Genomic DNA, 20,000 nt, shown 5'->3' on the forward strand with positions numbered 1-20,000 from the left:
TTAAAAAGAAATACCACATCGGACACTGTCAATATGGATATACAAATAATCATTTTATGGCTAATCACACTTTGCTATCACAAGATAGTATGTCCAAATTCATTGGATTGGTGGAATATATATTTTCTATAAACTGGAATCGATCGAAGCTTGTGATGGATATTGAGTAGTGAAAAACAGCGGGATGTCCCGTCTGATATAATTTATCTTTAATTCAAAGATTCAGACACGACATATACTGTCACGCAGATTCAGCCCCAACATTACATTTAACGGTGTCTGTGAAATGTTTTGCTCCTCAGATATTGTTTCAATGTGATTCAGTGGATGGAATGATTGAATCACCGTCGTCAAAACTAACAGAGATGCATCAATTTGTCTCTAGATATATGAAATAAAGGAATAATTACAGCTGGAACACTATCGACGTTCCATCACTTTGATAAAATATTTACCCGATCAAATTTGAACTTTGGTTAACACAACTGCCGGAACAGGAGCATTTAAAAAAAAATAATTTCTGAAAGACAACTTTCGTAGCGTCATTGTACTTTAAAATGTGATATTTTGTATGCTAATAGGTTACAAATTCACAAACAGCTAAAATATTTTAAGTATAAATCAACGCCAATTTACAAATGAGATGGGTTACAAATGGGGTTTAATTATATACAAGTAATGAAATACACACAAAAGTGAAGATTTCCCACAACAATTTAACAGGAGTGAGTACGATGAATTTTTTTCGGATTTAAGAGACTGAAATCTAGCTCAGTGACTACCATCAACAAAAAAACTATCTTCCTTAATCAGAAGGCTTGGTGGGATCGTCTGTTTAGTCGTCGATAACCTGCTCATACGACAGGCTGTCCTGGATATTACGTTACCAGTAGCCTAGTAGCACTAAGAGTGACCTGACATTTACTTGTGTGTGAATATATATATATATATAACTGGTTATATACATAGATATATAGATATTTGCTTACACATAAACACACATACACACATACATGGGTTGAATTTGATCTATTTTCATTTGATTGATTCATCCAGCACCTAGAAAATGAGTACAATTCAAATAACAGGATCGATTCCATAAACTGTATGAATAACATATTTAGAAATCGTAATTATGAATTAATTCCACATAAAACATGTCTGATACTCGTCCAGTGTAAAATAAATTTGAACGACTTTCATAACCTTATGAATGGCGTAAGTAGCTCTATTGAAAACATGTCACGTATCTCCTATTGTATTATCTTAAACTATTTGTTTAGAGCACACATATTTGCTGCTAAATATACTGAGAAATTTATTCGAGATTAAACTCCATAGCAGCACTTCATATTCCCTTAGGTATGTTGTTTAATATATTAAGTTTTATTGTGGTACTTTATTTTTCTCGACTCATTTATCTTCATAAATAGAAGCAAATTTTAAATGAAAGTCTAATATTCTATCTCCTTTCTTATTACTTCTTTCGTTCTCGTTTTTTATTCTAAGATATTCTTCAAATCGTTTATTCGTTTTTTATTTTCTTCTCCTATTTTCCAAATTGAAGCCAAAAATATGCTTTGGAAAAGCTAGGATGTAGAACAACATAAAACCACTCACAAACTATAAATCTTTTGATGGTACATGCAGTATTAAGTTTTTATCTTCATGCGTTATTTATGTCAATATTTTCAAACTAAAACATCGATGAATATTAGAATAATATCGACACTAAGAACTTTAAATAGACTATTTAGTTTAGCCTCTGTTGGTACTGAATCAAAGCACTATCAAAATCAACTTCGTTTTTTAATATCCTAGGATCAAGGAAATCGGTGAGCTGGCAGAAATGTCGTTAGCACGCCAAAGTGTTTAGCGTCATGTCGTTCGTGTTTACCTTTTGAGCTCAATAATCCACTGAGGTCGACTTTACCTCTTATCGTTTCGGTGACGATGAAATTGAAAACTGGGGTTGATGTAATCGACATGCCCCTTTTTCCAGAATTTGTTGGCCTTGTGCCAATATTTGAAACCAATATTTTTGACCAAATGAAACACGTTGAAGTTAATTATCAGTATTTAATTTCATGTAACGCAGCAACATTTCTGGTTGTGTGTAAGTAACAGAATTCTATATTTCATGTTTAATCATCATCATTCGTTCTGGCGAATCGCTCGTACAATCAAGCAATGAGACATGCATGCTTGGCCTGTCACATGGGCTTTTTCGCTCTCTGAAATATCTCATCTGCGACAACTACGATTGCAGATGGTATCAATAGGTCACTAACTGAACTGTTGATTACGCTAACAACCGTTTGTTGACTGTTCATCTGCTGAGTATAAAATGATATTTCTCATTGATTCAAAAGGTTCATCTGCCGAAATACTTCTACCATGCTGCAGCACATTATATCAACGTAATATGTCTCGGGTGGTTACATGCTATTTACCGCACAGCTGGGACCCCAATAGGTGCTACTTCCTTGGGTCAGGGTAGGCCTGGAAACAAGAATGGCTAATAGGTTTTTCCACAATCCTCAAGACCCTAGAATACTCCAACCAGAGTCCCACTACCGGATGCAGTTTAATAACATCCTCAAGATGTCCTCAAGTTTAGAAATAAAACTACTCTTAGTGTGATCAGCTGGAACTAATCGGACTAAGCTCAGAATGAAATGTTTTACTGCATTTAGTTTTCTCACTCAACAATCTGAATTCCAATCTCCCTGTCGTAGTATTTTATTTTCATCCATCATATTTAGTAAAAAAAAATACAAGGTGTCAAAAATTACTTCCACCCACGTTTCTCAAGAGAATTGTAAACATGTATGGCACAGTAGGAAGGATTCATCTTGTAATCATTCAAAACAGTGAAAAATCAACTTTTGTTTCGGCGTCATCTAGCGCTTACTCCAATTCAAGCAGTAAGTATAGAGTGAAAATGAAATTCAACAACAAAAACACTTCCACTTAACTGATATAGTGTTGATCCATCATATTTTGAAGAAGCGCTCATTGATATGTCAAGATATGTGTTGATTATCTAATTCATATCCTTTGATATTTTTAGAAACAGTACAAACTCTAAATGAAAATAAAATTATCACTGTTTATGAATGATGTAAAATACGTTTTAGATCCCCTCTGAATATCAATAAATTTGAAAACGGGATTTTCGCGAAAATAAGTGGGAGGAAAATGATTTACTCTATAGATCAATAGATCAACACAAACTATATTTTTTAGCAAATTGAAAAAGGAAGTATGATAATTGTTAGATAATAAAACATCAATAAAGTGAACAAAGTAGCAACAATTGTAAATCGCTGGATGAATTTTTGACAATATTTTGACTTGCGTATCTCTCTTATGATTTCAGAAAAAAATACAACTAACTTTGGATTTTTTAATATTATTTAATTGTAAAGCATGACCAAGATATGACTCAAAATTACTCTAAACAACCTTTTACTACTTCTTCAAATCAAATGTACGGTATTTTTCCAGTACGAAAATCATCTACGTTTATGAAAACAAATAACAGTTGGCAACATAGCACCCCTGCCGTTGCTCTAAATGTGATTAGTTCTTGGAATTATATCATAACAAAAACTCGAAGTTAAAACGTTATTGAATGTATCGAAACTCTCTGTTAATAAGTTAAATCCTACTGTAGAATTAAACGAACATTTCAGGGGAGGAAGGAGAACGAGTAGTCCACCCTTCAGTCGGAAATGTTAAACAAATGTTAAACATACAGCTAATCTTCAATGTACAGTCTGTAATTTAGTCACTTAAATTGACGTTCTAATAGGAAGACGAAACGGCAGTTTTCTGTCTGAATGTCTGCCGACATCACTGTATATCTTTTCATTATTTCTCTTTCTATTTTTTCTGTAATCTTTCTCTCGCTTTCTATTTGTTTTTACTAGTTTTAACCATGAAATGTACACTGTAATGTTGTTATTTACATTCTCTACCGAACCACCTCTTAATTCCGCCTGTTACACATCAGCCTAGAATTTGATTGTCTCTCATGTTTCTTTTTCTTAAACTAAAAAGAAAAAAAAAACATTATTCATATCACCCTATATATCTACTCACATACGTATACATACACACAAAACAACATACTCACAAGCATACATACAAATCCATATCTATCTCTCTATCTTTTTATCTCTCCTCCTCTCTTTGCTCAACAGCGAAATATATTGCACTTTATCTCACAAAGTTAGATATAGTTCAATTTTGCGATATAATCAAACAAATAAAATAAAGTAATATGATTCAAACAAAATTTTTATTATCTAAATATTTTTATCATCCCTACTGTCATTACATTTCAACATGTATTTACATTATTTGTATTGCATTAATCTCTAACATTATATATTGATATTATTAATTTGAATGCTATGAAACTAATAAGCAAACAGAACATATCTGATGTCTATGTCTTGGCAGGTGTCTGTATCACAAAGTAAACACAAACATTAACTAAAATGACTGTACTTAATAATTGGCTACTTATACGTCAATGCCGACGAGAAATTTCCTCCTACGCTTACACGACGACTACCACCACCGTTACCACCTAAGGAACAAGAACAAAAAAAACCACAGAACCACCACCACCATCACCTCTTCCTTCTCTCCTCTTATATATATATATATATATATATATATATATATATATATATATATATATATATATATATATATATATATATATATATATATATATATATATATATATATATATATATATATGACCATATGCTTGGCTCTCCGTCGGTTACGACGACGGGCGGTTCAGTTGATTTGATCAGGGGAATAGTTTGCTTTTGAAATTAACTTCTAAGTGGCTATGCATCTCAGAGACACGTACCCCTGACATTGTTCTCGGAGAGCGAGGTAAAGAAAGGCTGCCCCTTTGAATTACAGACAGTTCGTTTTTGTTCGCTGAATGGACGGGGACAACGTGAAATAATGTGCCTTGCACACGGACACAAGGTGACGTCAGGAATCTAACTCACGACTTTACGATCGTGACCCGAATACCATAAACTCTAACCCATATAATATAATATATGATATAATATATGATATAATATATGATATAATATATGATATAATATACTTAAAGATGTAAAAATAATCCCTAAAGTCTTCTATAGATTTGCAAAATAGTATGCTTCGGTACGGTACAAGATAGGACCGCTTATTGTTTAAAGAAACTTTTCACTTACTGTAGATCTCCCGCAACTCTCTTAGTATTATTGTGATTAAAAATGCTTGATAAGTTCTTCGGTACCACAGCTACAGGAAGGGAATTGTGTAAAGCGATTATCGATTACATAGAAATAAAGCAAACTGATTTAATATCAGACAGATAAAATGAACTTAAAACCTTAGGCACAGCTCCTGATAGGTTTCCAACCACCTTCCTGAAGACACGTAAAGGGGTGTTAGCATCATCATTGCAGGTCATCTTCCAAATCTTCTTTGCAGGTTGGAGACTTCCTAGAAAGTTAAAGGAAGGCTTAATATGTCCTATTCACAAAGGTGTTAGCAGAGTGAATGGTAAAAATTATAGACCTGTATCTCTAACCTTATGTGTAAAAATTATAGACCTGTATCTCTAACCTTATGTGTAAAAATTATAGACCTGTATCGCTAACCTTATGTTTAAAAATAATAGAACTGTATCTCTAACCTTATGTGTAAAAATTATAGACCTGTATCTCTAACCTTATGTGTAAAAATTATAGACCTGTATCTCTAACCTTACATGTCAGCTAACTTTATGGAACACATTGTTCAGAAGAAGCTGATTACTCTCCTAGTGGATAATGGCTTGTTTCTTCAAAGTCGGTATAATTGTCCTCACCTGAATGGAGTTCTGCTCTCAAATTTAGTCACCCAACAGAGTCAAACTAATAACGGAACTTGAGTCAGTTCAGCGGTTATACGCATGGAAGATTCCATCAACTGAAGGGCTGAGATCATGGGAGAGGCTAAATGAATTACCATTCTAATACCCGGAGCGAAGACGGGTGAAATTTGAGGTGATATACAAATGGAAGATATTAGAAGTGTTAGCAACAAACTTTGATATCGTGAATTATTGTGGCCGCCAAACAGGGCATTACTTCATTACGTCAAATTCCTCACCCATACCGTGAAGAGTGAGGTCAGGTACTGAAATATCCTGGGATTAAAAGGCTCACAGCTATATAATGTTGTCTAAATGTCTAGCAGACCTAAATTGAGTGGGTGTCGATATTTTCAAGAGGCAGTTTGAACTTTTGCTGTCCAAGATCCAAGAGTGGCGTATATTACAGGAAGAAACTCAACACACAGCAGCTATATTACACTCCTTCCTTTACTCAAAGATATTGATGGGAGAATGCTCATATAAAAGTTGATGATACCGGCTGTGTCCTGCATGGTCGTTTCCTTTGGAATGACAGATACAAAAAGTATGATATACAAAAAACTACATACACACTTCTATCTATCTATCTATCTATCTATCTATCTATCTATCTATCTATCTGTCTATCTATCTATCTATCTATCTATCTATCTATATATCTATCTATCTATCTATCTATCTATCTATCTATCTATCTATCTATCTATCTATCTGTCCAAATACATTGACATACATACAGAAACAAATACACACTTGCATACGTATATATTTTCAAAGGCTTGTCTGCCTATATATATATATATATATATATATATATATATATATATATATATATATATATATATATATATATATATATATATATATTAGGGTTATGACTTTTATGCAACCTAGTAACCCTATACTGTAATTCAATTAATAATTTCATAAAAGTCAGGAAACTAACAAACATTTATTTTGCTTTATTTGTTAAACAGCGTCACTCCCAACTGAAGAAACAGATCACTACTTTCGACCCAAATTATGCAAAATTTTAGTGAGGAGGGGTTTCATAGCACATGCTCAAGTTTTTTTTACCAAACTTGGTGTGCTGACTCAATGCCATGCAGAAATAGTACATCTGAAATTTTAGCTTTTTAGTTGAAGTAGTTTCGGAGTTATAGGCTTTTAAAACTATATTTACTAGATGGCACTAGATTAACACTTCAGTATTTCTGCTGGTTAAATCATTGTAAACACAAGGGAGATGCGGATTAAAAGTGAATTTATTTATTTTAAAGATTACTGAATTGAAATTGCTCTCTGCTCTATTTAAAACAGAGACCACTATAAGCATTCGATAACATACAGAATTTAAAACAATTCATATTTTTAACTTTATAAGTTTAATTTCAATTTTAAATAACTGTATAATAAAAAGGGTGCTGAAATGTAGCGATATTTTAAAGATAACAAAGAATTAATATGTTTTGTTAGATAAAATAAATCGAAGCTGAAGATTCTCCTTCTTTTTACAAACATCATAAGACCTTGAAATCACTTGATTTCACGTTCTGCACTCTGATTTGTTCTGGGAATTTCCACTTTTGATGGTTCTCGACTCCAAATGTTTTTTTTACACATTTCGATGTTTTATGAACTTGTAGGCTGCCACATAAATTCTGATAATCATGTGCATTGAACATTTGGTTAGTAAACCAAAAGTCTACCCAGCTGTAAGAGGTAAATCGACAAACATTGAGAAGCAAAGCACTTTTCTCTGATAGAAGAATAAATGCCAAATGAGCTAGTATTGCTCGAGAATTCTATCTTGCATTACTTAAGTTGGGTATTTTTTGAAACTTTACAGTTGGAAGTTTGCCGATTTCTTGAAAGAAACGAAAATCTCTGGTCAAGTGAAATAGAAATTTCATGTCATCCCGCCATCCTACTGATTCAGTTATCTTTTCTTCACCATTGTTGAAGTTAGCCTGGAGTTTCTCGTAATTATTTAAAAGTTCTGGGGTGAATGCATATTCAGTATTGGGAGGTGACATTTTTTATTCCAGTTCGTTATCTATTACAACACGAAAAACTCTATCAAGGATATGATACTGACAACCAATAAATTGTGGTTCTTTCAAGCTCTTTCGAGCAAACAGTCTTTGCACCTGAATGACAATGCCATTTCTTTTCCCAGTGTTCACACTCGTTGTATCTGCGGCAATCATCTTTACACAGTTCCGTAAATTGAATTCATCTAAAACAGCTGTTATTCCTTTCACAACAGTATCGGCTTTTCCGTTTGGTAATCGGAGTTCTTCTAACTTAACTGCTCTTTGTTCATTCTTTGAAGCTAGCACTTGATAGTCTTGGTCATCAATACGTTTACCATCAAAATGCAATGACCATTTTTTCTAAATGTAGTGTTTTCTACATTTTCGTTTTTAGTTTAATAGCTTATTTGATAGACGATCTGTAAATACCAGATTGGGAAGGAGTTTCGACATTGATTCCATCTTGAGATAATTGTTGACAAACTGTTGTCAATTTTTGGGTTGATAACTTGGAAAATATTACTAACGTGGTTGCAGTTCCAGTTTTGCTATTCTTTCTCCTTGTTTGTGTGGATTCTTCGTCTGATGTTTCGAACTCTTGAAATTCACTTTCAGTCTCTGCGTCAGACGTTGACGATTACAAAGGAGTTCCTCTGGTTGAAGTTGGCATTAAGGACGCTTTTCTGCTTTTGGATGGATAGTTTTGGAACTGGCTGCCTTTCCAGTTGCATAGTTAACTTGTCCCTTGCTTCCAATTTGAAAATAATTTAACCTTCTATTCTCACTGCACAGCCACTTACCGTTTTCGTTTGAGATGTCAAAAATTCCTTTCAATCAATCGTATTTTCCTCGTTTTACACATTTATCGTAGGTAATCAGCATTATTTCTACTTTCAAATGTTAAATATAGGAAATTTAATTTCTTTTGCCATAAAAATTTCCTTTGTTCTTTCTTTCTTTCCTTTGATAGTACCCCCAAGGAAGAGGTAGCGACCGACAATTTGAAGTTTCATTCGTTTCCTGCAGTTGTTTTCATATTTGTATTATCTTCCCCTCGTATGACATTATTCCTTTACACATCTCCTTACACATCTTTCTTCGTAATTCATTTTGCATTTATTTAATTTTTAATCCATGTGTAAGCATTTTAATCTGACTATAGATTCTATAAATATAATTACTTTTGTTTCCATGCATAAATTCAACTGATATCTAATTTAAAATTCCGATACATTTAAGTTCTTTAATTCATGCTTTAAAATAGAATATAAGATATATATGGATTGGATATCAAGTATGTTTGAAATTAACTATCTATGCCTAAATTTGATCTTTTCACTGATTGTGTCAGAACCAATAAAATTTATTCCAGTCTATATTTCACTATATTTGTATCTCTTTCAATTTGCATTTGTTTACTATTGGTTTTCTCTAAATGTTCTGTCATTTTTAATGAGGTTAACGTTATCTCTCTGCAATCATTTTCTAATTTTTCCCTATTTCTTATAGTCTTCTATATATTAATTTTCTCTATATTGACTCACTATATTTATGGATAAGACATTAATTTAGGCATTTGATTTTGTCTAATACAATGGTTCCCAAAGTGAGCAATACTACTTGCCTGGTGGCAGTGGAAAAAAATTCAGGGAGGTATTGGAGAAGAGTGGGGCAATAATGGGGTGGCGAAAAGTTGGTGATGGATGTCAAAATAACCAACCTAGTAGGTTAATTAAGTTAAATTTTATTTGCGAAATACTGTTGTATCGAATTTGCTGCAGAAAATGTTCTACGCTTGTAGCGGTGAATGGGGGAGAAGAGCACAAAAGAATGCAGCCTGGGTGCCAAGCAGGTAGAAGTCCAAAACGCTTTGGGAACCACTGGTCTAATACTTCTAAACTAACATTTTATTCATGTTTAGCTTAGATGCTAGCCTCGTCAAGATATGTATGCCGGACAATATTCCATACTCTACATAATACAACCGATTCTATTGTTTCCGTTGTATCTTGATGGATTAACGCAGCAGTGGTTTTTTAAATTTTGGTGTCTGGTATAGTAAACAGATGCCAATATTAGTAAGTAATAAAATGACTGAGCTAATATTTCACTTTAAGACACCTAACTTGATAAACGTTCTTTTGTGAGATGGTATAATCCATTTAGTTTACTCTACGTTTAGCATGGTATGTAGTTCATACTACATGTAATTAAACTTACTCGTCTTAACACACCGACTTCCTGTTATGAATTCATTGTATGTTGTAGTTAATATCCCCAAGGTTTTGACTGGCTAATTATAAACTGGACTACTCCAATATTGGGATGTATTTACTTGAATTGATTTCATATACCGTTTTGAAATCAACACAAAGTCAAATCCTCATCTACTCATTTGATCTATGACGTTATCGGAAAATTTCAGAGTTTATATGTAACGCATGCATAAACCTATTCCTATTATACATCTATACATAACTATTTGTATGACGTTTACGACACAATAAAATCTCTTAATGAAACACTTGTAATGATACCATAAGATCCAGTCATCTGCTTTATTGTTATTGTATCGTGTCACGATTAAAGTTCCGTATAACTGTAGATTCTTCTGGATTTGCGAAATTCCAAAATCCCTCTAAACATCCCTTCCTTGAAGTCTCCTTCGCTACTTGAATTGATTGTTTCATCTGTGAACATTTTTATAAACAAACTATCAGCAGGAGTTTGAGAGGAACAGGGTTCGATTCTATGTATTGACTTACTCGTCACCTTTTTTCCCCGATCTGCTAAGCTATTTTCACAGCTATTCTGCGTTGCAAATTTTCTTTATTTTCTGTAAAATTCTTTCATCTGTTGATTGTGTCATTCTGTCCAGCCATCATACGTGGTGTGTTTCTTATTTGATCTGCCTAGTAGTAATCGATAGATCCTGATTTACGTACATACAAAATAAGACACAGACACACACGCACACACGCACACAGATCACTATATACACCCGAGATGACTATATTACAACAATATAAGACTGTGTAACTATATTATAATAATATATTAATGATATACGTATTTGTATTGATATATATATATATAGATTATATACAAATATGAATACAAATACATTTATTATTAATAGAGTTGAATAAGCCTGAGAAGGTTTCTTGCATCGCCTGCCTGATTGAAATTCAATCGTCGTATTTGCAATAAAGCATTTAACTATTAATCACAGCATCAAAGCTACATCACTCATTAATCGCCTCAATTAGCTCTTGCATTAAGTAGTCATAAAGATATGACACATACACTTACAAATGCATGCACATATATATATGTAAATATGCATCTATACACACACACACATAAATATGTATGCGTATGTTTGTGTGTGTGTGTTTGTGTGTGTGTGTGTGTGTGTGTGTGTGTGTGCGTGTGTGTATGCGTGTGTGTGTGTAAAAATAGAATTAAAACAGATATCTACATACATGCACAATGTTTTGAGCTGGCAGAACCATTAGTGCGTGAAACAAAATTCTTCGTAGCATTTCTTCCAGCGCTTAACGTTTTGAGTTCAAATCACGTTAAGATGAAGTTTATGTCTCAAACCTTCGTGATACCAGTCCAGTTTTGGGGCCGATGTTATCGACATAAACACTCACATCATAATTGCTAGCTTTGAACACTGCACTGGACTGTTGTCACTTTCAGGGTGTAATGTTGTGATTTCGGTCAAACAGAAACCGGGTTAATGGCCGTATGACTTATGGGTCTATAGTAAAGTTTGATTGAGAAATATGCTTATATAGTAAGTCGTGCTTTTACAAATATGTATACTTTCATATGTATAGTTTCATAAACCTCTAGATACAGGTAGGAGTACGTGAATATATGCACACCTTCTTATACTACCGCCTACCACTATATAGATTCATATCAAAAATCGTACGCGTCGATATTGACACAGATATGTGTCTGTATACCGCCCTGATACATGTGCGCTTATGAGAACATTTATGCAGCATGTGTATCTAGAGATCCATGTAGGGAATAACGATTCAACAAATCATGACAAGAAGCCAAATATCTCAGTCGTATTGCGTGGTCTTGTTTCAGGCGGCCGGTTAATATGACAATAATTTACTATAAGGTTCTGATTTAGGAACCACATGTCTTTCTGTTGATGCAACATCCTTGTGCAGCACCGTTCAGCTGCCTCAAGTTCCGTTATTAATTTGACACTGTGAGGTAATAATAGTTGAGAACAGAAGTCCAGATACGTGACGAAAAATATCATCCATGGAACGACTTTAGTTTCGTGGTTTTTTAATCTGAAGTTTTCAGAATGCATGTGGCCATTCGCCTGAACATTGCCACCATCTCGGAGATATGTGTATCGAACGAGGCGCCGTTGTTCATATAAAGTCCCACGTTAATCACTGTGTTTGTCTCTAGGATTGCCACAAAATTTAGTACAAAATATCTTTTTGTTGGGCATGCTAATGCACGCTGTCTGATAGCAGCAGGCTTCGAATTACCATGCATAAAATTACGTATTCTTCAACACATTTATATATAGCATCTAGATCTTCCTGTTGAAGATTAGCATCGACATGTTCCTTGAGTGCTTGTGCTACTTTTGTATCGTAGGCACTGATAGTGTGACCGTCTATGTAACTAATGGCATGGCCGAGCCAGAACCCACAAACATCATCGACACCAAATAGTTCCCTCAGGCACTCCAGTCAGTATTAGTGTACGCTTGGAGAGTATCCCATTAATTAACTCACCTTTTCTTCCTGTAACCACTCTCACAGTTTTCCGACTTTGTCCATTCTCTGCAGTTTGTGACAGCACATCTGGTTATTGGTAGTTATTTCCAAATTTCGAGGAGGGAGTGGGTAATTCAAACTATCACAGTTTGAAGGAATCTATTCCCAGTGAAACTCGCAGTAAAATTATTGTGACAAATATTCTCATGCAGTAAAATTATTATTACAAAGATTCAGGTCTTTGCTGGTATTGAATCCTTTATTTAATCTTTGTTCCATATTCTTATGCATGTCCAAAGATTGGTTTTAACTCCCTCTACAGCGTGCGAGATGCCTCTTAGGATACGCAATTTTCTTGAAACCCATTAAAAGGTTATTTATACTTTGTAATACCCCATAGCCTATAAAATGGTAGCTCGAGAAATTCAGTCATTGTCGCCATACGTGTGAAACACAGCGATTTAGACATTGTCAACTTAATAAATGTTGTAAGATGTTTTGTACATAATGTTCGAGTGAAACTGCAAGATTCTGGTGGGAATGTTTCAACCGTGTCAAAGCGATATAAACAAATAATTTTAAACATTCGGACACTATAAGTACACTACACCACTAAGCAGTTTGACCGGCGCACTAACAATTCTGCCAGCTCGCCACGTTCAACCCGTTCTATACTGGCTTCATATTTTGACACAAAACTCGCGGTTTCGTGTGAAGTGAGAGGTGAGTCGATTATATCAAACCCACTGTTCAACAGGTAGTTATTTTATCGGCCCAGAAATGTTGATAGAGAAAGGCGACACTGGCAGCATTTGAACTCAGTATTTAAAGTCGGAAGAAATACCGCTCAACATTTTATTAGTTATAGAAATGTATATAACTCTGCTGGTATCATAGAAGAATAAATCATACTCGTTATAATTCATAAATTCATAAAATTTATAATTACTACATATGCATATACAGGAATGTATTCCTATGTCTTTCGATGGCATGGTTATAATTTCTTCGTATCACCGGACACTAGATCGCTTTTAATGTCTGATATCTTGTGGTTTCCTGATCTATTAAAGTACAACATATTTGACTAAATTCAAATTTAATAAAATTGAGATTCATTGATTGAGAATGTTCCTTTGAAATCCTTCACTCAGATATAATATTTATAATATTTCTCTCACTTCAAATATTTATTTTTCTAAAAGTGATAGATTCTTATTTTTTATTACTTGAATATTTATCCACCAAAAATTTCCAGCTGATTCATTTTTCACTTTGCTTTACCTTTAAACGCATCTTTAACACACATATATACATATCCTCACATACATGTAGACATACAAAACATACATGCATATAAAAATACATATTGGCTGATACGTACATATATACATGCATGCATACATACATGCATACATAAAAACATGCATATTCTACGATAAAAATCATTGAATGTTATTTCTATTAAAGAGAAAAATATTTTAAGTAGCCATTAATGGATTTTTATAGATCTATTCTCTGTTTATCGTTTTTAAAACTTGAATAAATTTACTTTTTTCTTCAGATATATTACAAGGGTGTGACATGTAGGAACGAAACCAACATTATGGACATCTGATTCACACTTTCAGTCAAGGTTTCAAAGCTGCCAACATCTCTCGAGACATTTATGCTATGTAGTGGGAAGATGGTTTTCCTACTGTGCATGGAAATGTTTTTCACTTGGCTAGGGGTGGAAATTCGACAACATAGAATTTATTCTTGTTATTTTTGAGTTGTTATTTATGCAGCTCATGTATTGTTCGTGCCGATTTTTAAAGGAAAGAAAAAGGCCAATAAATGCTTGACATTATATTTCTAATGAACCAAATATGAACCATTGTTTTGCACAATGCGTCTCCGTCTTTCCTTTTACTTGAAAATACCCTCTTACCAGAATTGAGGTGGTTCCATGGCAAATAAGTCGAAAGGTAAGCTACAATAAATTGTCACGAACTTTCCGGACAACCCATTATATATATATATATATATATATATATATATATATATATATATATATATATATATATATATATATATATATATATATATATATATATATATATATATATATATATATATATATATATATATATATATATATAGGCGCGGGAGTGGGTGTGTGGTAAGTAGCTTGCTTACCAACCACACGGTTCCGTATTCGGTCCCGCTGTGTGGCACCTTGGACAAGTGCGTTGTAATATACACTCGGGCTTACCAAACCCTTGTGAGTGGATTTGGAAGATGGAAACAAAAAGAAGCCCATCGTATATATACACACATATATATATATATATATATATATATATATATATATATATATATATATATATATATATATATATACATATATATGTGTATGTGTGTGTGGGGGGGTTGTGTGTCTGTGTTTGTCCCCACAACACCACTTGACAACCGATATTGGTTAGTTTAGCGGTTCCACAAAAAGAATAAGTACTAGGTTTACAAAAAAGAAGACCTGGAGTTCGATTCGTTCGGCTAAAGGTGGTGCTCCAACATGGCTGCAGTCAAATGACTGAAACTAATAAAAGAATAAAAGAATACACACACATATATATATATATATATATCGGTTTTGGGATTCGTTTTGCAAGATTCATTATGTGAGTTCGTGCGTTGAAGCATATACTGTTGTGTCTGGGGAGAGCCATTCTGTTTTAGTGCCTTATATTTTAACACACTCACCGGTAAAATTTCCACTTATTTGCTTCTTAATTTTTCTAAAATTTTCGTTGTGTCATGCAACCTTTTCAATATATATATATATATATATATATATATATATATATATATATATATATATATATATATTGAACACTCAATATTTCATCTACATTCAATACTCTCTTTCATGGTGCCATCCATTTTTATTTCATTTTATTTTATATTATATATTGTATATTATATTATATATTGTATATTCCATATTCTATACCCCACATTGGTTCTGCAGGAATATAAATAAAACATAAAAAACAGACAGTGTTGGAACTCTTTTAAACAAAATAATATATATATATATATATATATATATATATATATATATATATATATATATATATATATATATATATATATATATATATATATATATATATATATACATATATATATATATATATATATATACATAGAGAGAGAGATATTTATTTGTATATATATATATATATATATATATATATATATACATACATAGAGAGAGAGAGTGAGGGAGAGAGAGATAGATATGTATATGTATATATATATGTGTGTGTGTGTGTATGTATATATATAGAAAGAGAAATAGATAGATAGATAGATAGATAGATAGAGAGAGAGAGAGAGAGAGAGAGAGAGAGAGAGAGGGAGGGAGAGAGAGAGAAAGAGAGAGAGAGGGAGTGAGCGGGAGAGCGAGAGATACATAGCACTAAATTCTTTAATGTGCTTGCAATATTCTCACTGAAGAGGTAAAGATCTAGTACAGCATTTATGATTTCAATCAAATTTTGATTCTGGCAGCAGGTTTCAAATCTACTGGAAAATAAATTGTTTGCATAAAAATTTATTTTGTTCAGCACGATACCGAGCAAATAATTATTGCTCACTCATTCATCATAAATAATCATTATAGCAATTATCAATCAATACCATTTAAAAAAAAATTTATGTTTGTATTAACTTCAGAATCACAAGGAGGCGTGTAGAGCAAACACGATGTATAACTTCGTTTAGATTTTTAACTTGGCGTTTCAATCGATCTATGATACTAATAGGCCTGAGAAAAATATGAATATAATAAAAACCTGGAGTGTTATAAAATTCCAGTAATATGTTACCTAGAGATTGATGCATATATTAGAATTATATCACAGCGAACCAATAAAATGCCAGACTTTAAACGTATGGTTCATTTTCATAGTTATAGTTGTCAGGGAATTTGTTTAAAAAATAAAAAAACAATTAGATGGTTCGATACACTGTGACTGACTTACATTTTGCCATCTGGAAATATAAAAGGTAAACTCAATGGATTTAATACAAGACAGAGATTTGTGGATGAAAATAACCATAAGCAGCAGAATCACACTTGAATGTGTTTCTTTTAGTCACTGTCATGCAAAATGCATCATTAGTCGTGTATTGTGATTCGTATAAGTCACATCTATTCAATACAAATATAAGATAAAATGTATGAGACATCGCACTTCATTATATTTTTATTATCGCTCCAGAGCATCTGCGTCAACTATCTTGTCTCTAACCTTCAGTGTATATTCTGAAGTACATACAAGTGTTTCATGTGTAGCTTCTGCAACTCATATTGCAGCATTTCTCTATCTATCTATCTATCTATCTATCTATCTATCTATCTATCTATCTGTCTGTCTGTCTGTCTGTCTGTCTGTCTCTCTCTCTCTCTCTCTCTCTCTCTCTCTCTCTCTCTCTTTTTCTGTCTATCTATCTGTGAATGGACTGCAGAAAAGTCGACTCGAACTTTAGTTGGCATTTTTGTGTAGAAAAACATTTTATTTCTGAAATATTTTTGTGAAACAGTTGTCTAACACCATTTCCTTCAACCTCAATAAATCTTGTAATCGGAAATTACCCCACTTGGGGTAAATTTTCAAAACTTAAAAAAAAAATTTCTTCGTTTTCCTTGCCATATTTCTAAACGAAAATGGCTAAGCCAAACCACGAAGCCGACTTCCTGCCTCTACCAAAGCCAGAGTTGAAGGAAGATGACAGCAAATCCTTTCCGCTTCAACGCACACAGGCTTTAGAAAATACGTACAAAGAAAGAAATACGTTTACTACTATAAACGCTGCCTCCACCACTGCTGCCACCAATACTGCCATCACCACCACAACCAACACGAATACTTAAAACAATTTTGCCGCAGTTTTAAAGCTTGAAGAACTGCTTGTCTGCAAAGCAATGTTTAAAAAAGACGAACACACCATGCAACTACAGACACCACAAAACATCACAGAAAAAATCGAAAAAAAACCCAATTATTTACAAGATACTCAACCTTAAAGCAAAGCTATACAAAATGGCCACTCAAGAAAAAGTAGAAAAATGTTTAAGGCCCATTTGGGTCTTCAAAGACTATATCACGAGGGGAAACAAATTAGCCACGATCGAAATTAGATTCGACAGTGAAGAAGGAGCCAATGACCTCTCCACAATGTCCTTTGAATGTGAAAACTTACTGATGATCCCTACATACCTTGGTCGTAGTGTCACAGAGATAAAAATAAGAATGTCCCCCCCTGAGATAGAAATAAAATGGCTTGTGTCTGCCATTTGTTATGACATCGAGGACGAAATCCCTATCTTGGAAATCGCTGTCCTGGACAAGCAAAAATTGATTGACCAAGGAGTTGAATTCCTTGCTCAAATTGAAAAGATTCCACATGAAATCAAATTGACAGACGATTCGAGTTTTCATGTGGCCGTCGAAGGCGGAAAACCACGTTGCTACGTTTGTCGTAGCAAAGCACGCTTAAAAATTAATTGTCCATTTGCACAGAAGCAATAACAACTGCAACAGCAACGACAAGATCACGAAAAACAATAACAACCACAAGAAAACCAAAAACCGAGCAAAACACCAGCACTGCGACCCACACGGCCATATGCACAACTGATTAAACAGCTCTATAAACAATTGAAGGAACATCAGCAACCAACAAGCCAGCCCTACCAGACAACATCACCACCAGCGCTACCATGAAGAGAAACAACACCATCATTACCACCACCAACAACAACAACAACCACTGCAAAGGAAGAAGAGAAAACCAAAAAAGACTCATATCCCCCCCAACCCAACCCATAAATCACATCCCAACTGTCATCGACTAGCACTAAGACCAACAACAAAATCAAAACACTCAGAAATAGACCCCAAACCCTTCCCCTCCCACCTTCTGATGCTTCCGATATGTCATCAAATTAAGACGACACAAAGGATTGGCAAGTGGCCATAAGGGGATGGAGAAAACGGGGTGGGGAATAGAGAATCAGACAAACAAAGCAGGGAGGTTTACCACTCTCGAAACCAAATCACCCACAGAAACCAAAAGCATCAACACAAACATATTACCTCGCACCCTACCAAACAATGTCGACAGCTATAAACACCAACAATCAAGACCTAATGGAATACATTAGGTCAAACACCAACATAACAGAAAATGATACCAAAACAAAAAATCACCGACGCACAACACCATCACAACACATTAAAATCATACACAGAACACTCACAACATACTGAAAACTTAACATACTTAAATTTCAAACATATTAGTCTAAAAAACGATACAAAAACCTTCTGGGAGAAGACTGAGGTAAAAGACAAATAACTTTCGGACAGTAAGTGACTCTCTCTCTTTCTCTTTCGTCTTCCTTTCGTGTGTTAAACACAACTTTCGATAGGAACATGCTCAAAATAGGTAGTATGAATGTACGTGGCTTGGGGTCGCCTTCGAAACAAGGCTACCTGTTAAATGACATCAAGTCACAGAATCTGCATATCATAACCACCAGCGAGACCAGACACCACATCCCGCGGGCCCTCCAGCACATGTTCGGCGGACATTTCGGCATTTATTTTTCTCCGTGAATGGGTGGAGGTGGCACCGCGGTGCTTCTTCGGAAGAGTTTGGACTTCAAAGTAAGAGTAACTTTCCTTGACCCGAAGGGTAGGCTGGTTGTCTTAGATGTCCATGGAAATAATGGGTGTGCTTTTCTAATGATAACAGTTTATGCACTGTCCTTAATAGGTCAGCCAGATTTCTTCCGACGTCTAGAGGTTTGCCTGGGAACGTCTCGACCTTTATTTTGTGTGGGGGATTGGAACGCTACCCTGGACACGTATCTAGACTACGTGGGCAGAGATAGTAATAGGAGGGGATGTAAATGCATCAAGGATCTGCTCAGACGTTTCCAAATGTCTGACAGGTACCGACTGGACTACCCGAATATGCCCATTTGGACATGGAGCACTCACATCGGATCGTCCAGATAGCATTTAGTTAGATTATTCTGTAGGACAGTGGATAAGGATAGTGTAGGTTGTCCACAATTCCATTTACTCAGTTACACAGATCATAAATTTGTGACTTGTACACTTGACTTAGATAATACACAAAGGCACTTAAGGAAATTAGAAGAGGCACTTAGGACTGGCATCACGTTCAACG

This window comes from Octopus bimaculoides, chromosome 15 (assembly GCF_046866305.1).
Source record: "Octopus bimaculoides isolate indiv1 chromosome 15, ASM4686630v1, whole genome shotgun sequence".
Classification (NCBI taxonomy): domain Eukaryota; kingdom Metazoa; phylum Mollusca; class Cephalopoda; order Octopoda; family Octopodidae; genus Octopus; species Octopus bimaculoides.